This window comes from Sorex araneus, chromosome 6, assembly GCF_027595985.1.
Source record: "Sorex araneus isolate mSorAra2 chromosome 6, mSorAra2.pri, whole genome shotgun sequence".
Lineage (NCBI taxonomy): Eukaryota > Metazoa > Chordata > Mammalia > Eulipotyphla > Soricidae > Sorex > Sorex araneus.
This window is the reverse complement of record NC_073307.1, coordinates 48,173,869-48,182,458: the sequence shown is the minus strand read 5'-3', so window position 1 is coordinate 48,182,458 and position 8,590 is coordinate 48,173,869. Positions and strand designations below refer to the sequence as shown.

Below are 8,590 nucleotides of genomic sequence, written 5' to 3'. Positions count from 1 at the left end.
AGCGGGTAGGGTGTTTTCCTTGCATGTGGCGACCCAGGTTCTATTCTCAGCATCCCATATAGTCCCCTGAGCAACGCCAGGAGTAATTCCTGAGTGCATGAGCCAGGAGTAACCCCTGTGCAATGCTGGGTGTGACCCAAAAAGCAAAATAAAATAAAATAAAATAAAAAATAAATGAATAAATTTGTTTCAAAGGCAACATTTTTTTTAAATGGAGTGATTGATGTGACTCTTTCAAAAAGTCCCATCTGGTTTTATGCCATTCATCAAATATCCACAAGGATAAAACATTGTGGTATCAAAGTTGGTATCAGGTCACAAAATTCCACTCTCTTTAGTGACACCCTTTACAGCAGCACCATCTGTCTTACAGAATTGGTCCACAGCAGCTGGGTCAAAAACATTCATCAGGGGACCAGGATGATGGTGCAGTGGGTAGGGTGTTTGCTTTGCACGAGTTAGACCAGGGTTCAATCCCTGGCATCCCATATAGTCCCCTGAGCACCATCAGGAGCATCACTAGGTGTGACCCAAAAAGCAAAACAAACAAGCAAAAAAAAAAAAAGTTGGATGGGGCTGGAGCGATGTCACGGAGGGTGGGGTATTTGCCTTGCAAGCAGCCAACCCAGGTTCTATTCCCAGCATCCCATATGGTCCCCTGAGCACCGCCAGGGGTAATTCCTGAGTGCAGAGCCAGGAGTAAGCCCTGAGCATTGCCAGGTGTGACCCAAAAAAACGCAAAAAAAAAGTTGGAGAAATAAAGGAACACTCATCAGAATGCCCCGGGTTTTATTTGGCTGACTGATTACTGGACTGTCTGGGAAATCCAAAGTAGAATTTATATGTGCCATATAATGTGCTGCTCCATTTCAGAAAATTGCATTAAGAAATTCTATTTATTGCTGCTGAACAACCAGGATCCAGAGCCAGCTATATTACTTCGGGTCCCAGCAAGTGCTTGCAGCCATGTCTCCAGACTGTGAACTAAGCTTTTGCCCCATGCAGGCTAAGGGGGGGAATATCCTTCTTCCTTGGTTTTTCTTCCCTCCAGGAGGAAGCGGCGTGGTGTCCACCATATTTGGAACTTTTAAACAGGTATGAACTTGGTGGCGCAGGAAAGAAAAAAGTGTTTTGAACTTGAAAGAACGGGACACTTGGGCAGTCTCGGGCCGGTTCTGGCTCGCGGCTCGCGCTCCGCCAAGATTCGACCTGGGTGGCCATGCCTTTGCACAGCCGCTTTGCTGCTGAACGACCAGGATCCAGAGCCAGCTATATTACTTCGGGTCCCAGCGAGTGCTTACAGCCATGTCTCCAGACTGTGAACTAAGCTTTTGCTCCATGCTGCCCCAGGAAGGGAAATGATGCAACTTCCAACTTAAATCTCCCTGGTCTTAATCACAAAAATACAGAAATCCTAAACCTTTATATCTCTTCATTCTCATCAGTGGAAAATTAATTATCAAATGTTTTCTTGTCAATAAGGCCGTAGTTTGGGGGGATAAACTCCAACAAGAATAGTGAGTTCTGTGTTGAAACTCCAACAACAATAGTGAGGTTTGTGTTGAAATATGGAATGTGATCAAGGTAAAGAGAAAATGAAGCGAAATTTATCAGTTATGCAGGTGGGGGTGGAGGGGTAGGGGTGTGGGGGTTCGAGGTATACTTGGTGTTTTTTTTTCTTGGTGGTGGAATATGGGAACTGGTGAAAGGACGGGTGTTTGAGCATTGTATAACTGAGACATAAGCCTGAGAACTTTGTAACTTTCCACATGGTGATTCAATAAAATAAATTTTTTTAAAAAAAAGAAATTCTATTTATTCCTGGAAATTCCTGTGTGGGTACTCTGGGTGAGAAGGTTTCATGAAATTCTTATGAGAATAAAAGAAATTTTTAATTGAGTCAAACCCACTGTAATACCTAACAAATTTCAACGGTGTATTCAGCAAAAGGGTGGTAGCACATGTCTTCAAAATGAAATGTCCCTTGGAGACATGACTGAGCACATAAGCTTCCTTTCGTCAGTTTTTTGCACACTTATGACTGAACAGTGCACATCCTTCTAAAGTATGTACCACTCAGATCTTGAAATGGTAAGAAGACCCCCAGATTCTTGTTTGTGTCGACTTGCTTCCTGGCAAACCATACCTCCAGCAATTTCTCGGTTCCTTTGAAAAAATGTGCAGCTTTCATCACTGTGAGATGAGAACAGAAAAAAAACACAGAAAACCAATGAAATTAAGCATCTTTCTCCCACTGCCACTGCCTCTGGGGATTGATTCAGGCGTGTTACTAAAGTTCAGGTTCCATTTATTTTTTGCTATAATTTTATATTAACTTCTTTTTTAAAGGACTAATGAAAGTTCCCTGGTCTTTTGTGAGTGTGTATCTGAGCAAAAGTTGAATGAGTCATTTGGAAAGAGGAAGTTAAAGTGTGGTCTCTTGTAGTCTGATGTTTCCCTATTGAAGAGAGCAGAGTGAGCACTACCTAATATTGCCAGTCATAATGTGAAAGTCTCACCTCACTCTTTGATCCTACTCTTCCCTACCCCCTCTCACTTGCCTGTCTCCCTGTAATTGTAGATATGGTCTACAACTTCAGGACAAAAGTATGTGCACCACCCAGCAATGGACAGAGAGGAGACCAAAGTTTGTTCCTTATGAATAGCTATATAATATCCTGGTTTTTGCCTTTTCTCCTGCAGAGTCTAAAATATTTAGAACCCGGGGCTGGCATAAAAGTATAGCCAACGGACACTTGCTTTGCACTCAGTTGACTGGGGCTCCACCCCAGCACTCTAAATAGCCCTCCTAGCATACCCAGAGAGATCCTGAATGCAGAGCTGGGAGTAAATTCTGAAACTTCCAGGCGTAGCCCAAAAATTATTATAGTACCTGTTTCATATGGTAATTCAAAAACATCTACCAGGTAGCACGGTAGCACTGTCATCCCGTTGGTCATCGATTTGCTGGAGCAGGCACCAGTAATGTCTCCATTGTGAGACTTGTTACTGTTTTGGGCATATCGAATATGCCACTAGTAGCTTGCCAGGCTCTGCCATGCGGGTGAGATACCCTCGGTAGCTTGCTGGGCTCTCCGAGAGGGACGGAGGAATCGAACCCGGGTCGGCCGCATGCAAAGCAAAGGCCCTACCCGCTGTGCTATCGCTTCAGTCCACCTACCAGGTAATGTTAGCAAATTAAGTATATTGTATATGTAATAAATATTTACAGATGTTAAGTACCTGCTGTTGGCTAAGCCCTTTGTCAGGTCAGGGTTTATTTATTTTATTTTTTTTATAATTTATTTATTTTTAATTAGAGAATCACCGTGAGGGTACAGTTACAGATTTATACACTTTTGTGCTTATACTTCCCTCATACAAAGTTCGGGAACCCATCCCTTCACCAGTGCCCATTCTCCACCACCCGTAAACCCGGCGTCCCTCCCACCCTCCCCACTCCCATCTCCCCCCCACCCCACCCTGCCACTGTGGCAGGGCATTCCCTTCTGTTCTCTCTCTCTAATTAGCTGTTGTGGTTTGCAATAAAGGTGTTGAGTGGCCGCTGTGCTCAGTCTCTAGCCCTCATTCAGCCCGCAACTCCCTTCCCCCACATGGCCTTCAACTACAATGTAGTTGGTGATCGCTTCTCTGAGTTGACCTTTCCCCGGAACGTGAGGCCAGCCTCGAAGCCATGGGGTCAACCTCCTGGTACTTATTTCTACGGTTCTTGGGTATTAGTCTCCCACTCTGATATTCTATATACCATAGATGAGTGCAATCTTTCTATGTCTGTCTCTCTCTTTCTGACTCATTTCACTCAGCATGAAACTTTTCATGCCCATCCACTTGACTACAAAATTCTTGACTTCCTTTTTTCTAACAGCTGCATAGTATTCCATTGTATAGATGTACCAAAGTTTCCTCAACCAGTCATCCGTTTTGGGGCATTCGGGTTTTTTCCAGATTCTGGCTATTGTAAACAGTGCTGCGATGAACATACATGTGCAGATGTTGTTTCGATTGTACTTTTTTGCCTCTCTGGGATATATTCCCAGCAGTGGTATTGCTGGGTCAAATGGGAGCTCAACCTCTAGTTTTCTGAGAATCGTCCATACTGTTTTCCAAAAGGGCTGAACTAGCCGGCATTCCCACCAGCAGTGTAGAAGGGTCCCTTTCTCCCCACATCCTCTCCAACAGCGGTTGCTTTTGTTCTTTTGGATGTGTGCCAGTCTCTGTGGTGTGAGGTGGTATCTCATGGTTGTTTTGATCTGCATCTCTCTGATGATTAGTGATGCAGAGCACTTTTTCATGTGCCTTTTGGCCATTCGTATTTCTTCCTTGGTAAAGTTTCTGTTCATTTCTTCGCCCCATTTTTTGATGGGGTTGGATGTTTTCTTCTTGTAGAGTTCAACCAGTGCTTTATATACCATTGATATCAACCCCTTATCTGATGGGTATTGTGTAAATATCCTTTCCCATTCTGTGGATAGTCTTTGGATTCTGGTCACTGTATCTCTTGCGGTGCAGAAGCTTTTTAGTTTAATGTAGTCCCATTTGTTTATCTCTGTTTTTACTAGATTGCTTAGTTCCGTGTCACCTTTGAAGATATGTCAGGTCAGGGTTTAGAAGAGAGTGCAGATTTTGGGGATTAGAGCTGGGAATGGGGATGAAGTTTATGTGTGTGCAAGTTGCTTCTAACAGGATAGCTGTGGTTAGAGCAACTTGAGCATGGTAATTTCCTTCTTGCAGCCATTCAAGGTTTCATAGAGGAAGTTAATGTTGAGTGGTCATGCAGATAAAGTTCATTCCTTAAAGGACTAAAGGTATAAAAGCACTACATTCTTTTCAGCAAGAGTTTAGTAGGACATGACTGAGAGGTACTTTGAAGATGAGACTGAAGAGATAGGTGGGTATCTCTACTAGAGAGTCTTTACCAATAGTTTGGGATGATGAGCACTAAAAGAAGCTAAACAAGAAAAAAAGGAGAAACAAGACCAAAATATGGAGGGATTTTTACCATTATTCTGGTTTAGTATGGAGAGCAATTTGAGCACAAATTAAGAAACTGCAGAAGGTCTTGTAGAAAAACCGTAAAACTGAATTTAGTAGCTGTGAAAATGAAGAAATGTGGGTATTAGAAATACCTAGAGGTTGAATGAAAGGGAAAATATCTGCCAGGAATTCTCCAGGTTCTTGGCTGGGGCAGTAAGATGAAGTAAAGAATATACCTACAGCCATAATGCCCCAAAATCGAGAGAGAGTATGGGGAATATTGTCTGCCATAGAGGCAGGGGGAGGGTGGGAATGGGGGGTACACAGGGGATATTGGTGGTGGGGAATGTACACTGGTGGAGGGATGGGTGTTTGACCATTGTGTGATTGTAACCCAAACATGAAAGCTTGTAACTCATGATAACACTCTCACTGTCACTGTCATGTCTCGTTCATCGATTTGCTCAAGCAGGCACCAGTAATGTCTCCATTGTGATTACTGTTTTTGGCATATTGAATATGCCACGGGGAGCTTGCCAGGCTCTGCCATGTTGGTGGAATACTCTCGGTAGCTTGCCCGGCTCTCTGAGAGGGACAGAGGAATCAAACCCGGACTGGCCGAGGGCAAGGCAAACTCCCTACCCGCTGTGTTATCGCTCCAGTCCATCTCTCGATGATTCAATAAAATTTTTTCAAAAAAAGGAATATACCTACAATAGAAGAGGCAGTTGTGTGAAAAAGAGGAGAGGCATGGTAGAAAACAACCTGTACAAATTTCCCCCAGAAGGGATCATTATACTCCTTCGGCATGTTTACACATGGAAAATAAGCCAGACTCAGCTCTCACTCCTACTTTTTCCCACTCTAGCTGTCCATTCTACCACATAACTGAAGAAAGATCTCCAACTTGGTCAAAATGTGCTGGCCATTTAAGAATGGGCAATACCATTTCCTCAACAGGACTCCTTAAAAGGGCCAGGCTGGATTTTGATGAAACACTGGCTTTCTTTCCTTTGTAAAAAGACCTTTTTATCCCTTTAATTTGGCAAAGGTAATCTCTCGCAAATACTTCCTTCTTATAGTTGGAAGCCTGTCTCCTGAGCTGGGGGAGAAGGCAGCTTGAATAGAGAAGGAATCACTAAGTCAATGATGGTTGGAGGAATTGTTCGGGATGGGAGATATGTGCTGAAAATAGATAAAGGACCAGATGTGATAGCCTCTCAGTATCTATATTGCAAACCATAATGCCCAAAAGGAGAGACAGAGAGAGTATGGGAAAAACTGTCTAACATAAAGGCAGGGGGAAGATTGAGGGGTGGGGGCGGTATACTGGGGACATTGGTGGTAGAGAATGTGAACTGGTGGAGGGATGGGTGTTCAATCATTGTATGACTGATACTCAAACATGAAAGTTTTGTAACTGTATCTCACAGTGGGGATACAGAAGGAAGTACTTTTTAAAAATTCAATTTTAAAAAATACTTCCTTCTTTCTAAAGATTTAAAAAATAATTTTCTTGAGCATTGAAGACCAGAGATATTCCCTCACAATTTGTAATTACATTCTTTTCTGTTAAATAGGTTTTTATTAACAAGCAGGTCTTGGATTCTGCTATTCTCTTAAGATATATTATGAATGTCTAAGTGTAATAACTGTGTTATTATTAGAATACAAAAATCATTATTTCGACAAGACTCTAATATGGTATTAGGTTGACTGGAAAGAAATTCAACCCCTTGGGGCTGGAGGGATAGCACAGCAGGTAGGGCATTTGCCTTGCATGCGGCCAACCCAGGTTCAATTCCCAGCATCCCATATGGTTCCCTGAGCACCGCCAGGAGTAATTCCTGAGTGCAGAGCCAGGAGTAACGCCTGTGTATCGCCAGGTGTGACCCAAAAAGAAAAAAAAAAAAGAAATTCAACCCCTTTTTGGGAAGCTGAAAGTACAAACTGAATCTTAAAATCTGTCACATTTTGAATATGTGTTTTTTGCAAGTCTCTTAGGAAGGGCTGGGTCGGGTGTTTTGCATACAAGAAGCCCAAGTTTGATTCCTGACCCTGCACCCCACAAATTGGTAGTAGCCCCTGAGCACTTACCAAAGTGTCACTTACCAAGTGTGCCCACCAAAGAGAACCTTCTTGGGCCATCAAGTTTTGCTATGTTTAGTTATGTAAATTTATTTACTAGATCATTACTGACACATTGCCAATTAAAGTATGCTTATCTGGGATTGAGACCTATAAAATGTATTGTTGCCTAGAAAATTATACTATTAGAAAAGATATTATGAGAGAGAAAGACATGAGAATTCATTTGAAATATTTTAAGGATATTAAAATTGCACAGCTTTTATGACTATTTATAATTTTTAACTAGAAATTCAAGTTTTGAAATCTGAACGTTGTTTTAAGTAAGAGTGTGTAATCATCAGGAAATCCCTCAACTCTCTCTCTCCACCTGCATTCGGTGGTCTCGGGTTACTTCCCCACCCAGGATGACCAATGCCATGGCAGACGAAGGAGGAAACAAGGGCCAGGCCAGTTGGTGATCAGTTGCCATTTATACTATTCTCCCCACGTGCCTGTTCCAATCTCACTAAGCCCCTCATTCCCATCCCACATGGTTCCCCCAGGCACCGCCAGGAGTTATTCCTGAGTGCAGAGCCAAGAGTAACCCCTGTGCATGGCCGGGTGTGACCCCCCAAAAAAGAAAAAAGAAACTGTGGTACATCTATGGTTGTACCAATGGAATACTATGCAGCTCTTAGGAAAGATGAAGTTATGAAATTTGCTTATAAGTGGATACGCATGGAGAATATCATGCTAAGTTAAATGAGTTTGAAAGAGAGGGACAGACATCGAATGACTTCACTTATTTGTAGTATATAAAATAACATAATATGAGACTAATACCTAAGGACAGTAGAAATAAGGCCCAGGAAAATTGCTCCACAGTTGGAAGCCTGCCTTGTGAGCTGGGGGAGAAGGCAGCTGGCATAGAGAAGGAATCCCTAAATCAATGATGGTCAGAGGGATCCCTTGGGATGGGAGATGTGTGCTGAAAGTAGATAAAAGACCAAACATTTTGGCCTCTCAGTATCTGTATTGCAGATATTAAGTATTAGGTACTCATTATCTATTGCAGAGAAAGTAACCAAAAACAGAGTAAGAGAAAGGGCCAGAGCCATAATTCGACAGGTAAGGTGCTTGCCTTGTATGTGATTGACCCAGGTTTGATCCCTGGCATCCCATATGATCCCTGACCACCACTAGGAATGATTCTTGAGTGCAGAGCCAGAAGTAGCCCCTGGCGTGACAGGTGTGACCCCCCCCAAAACAAACAAACAAACAAATAAAAAGTAAGAGAAAAGAATTACACATCTCAAGTTGGAATGTGGACAATTCCAAAGTGGTATGAGCACTGCTTGATTTTGCAAAGTTGGTTTTATACAGTTTTTCCCAAAACCACTTGGGAAATTTCTACGGGATTTTCTCTTGCTAAGTATGCAGTGAAAAGATCTTTGAACTTTTAGCAGTCCTCTTTCATATTGTCATTATGGCCTTTGGCTCCTAATGCAGTTTCTCCCTTTCTTAG

The 8,590-nt window shown here is 42.6% G+C and overlaps 1 pseudogene; it reads right to left on the bottom strand.

The window, feature by feature from the left end:
• Positions 1 to 234: 234 nt before the first annotated feature.
• Positions 235 to 2,191, bottom strand: LOC129405833 (S-adenosylmethionine decarboxylase proenzyme-like; annotated as a pseudogene).
• Between the last annotated feature and the right edge of the window lie 6,399 nt (positions 2,192 to 8,590).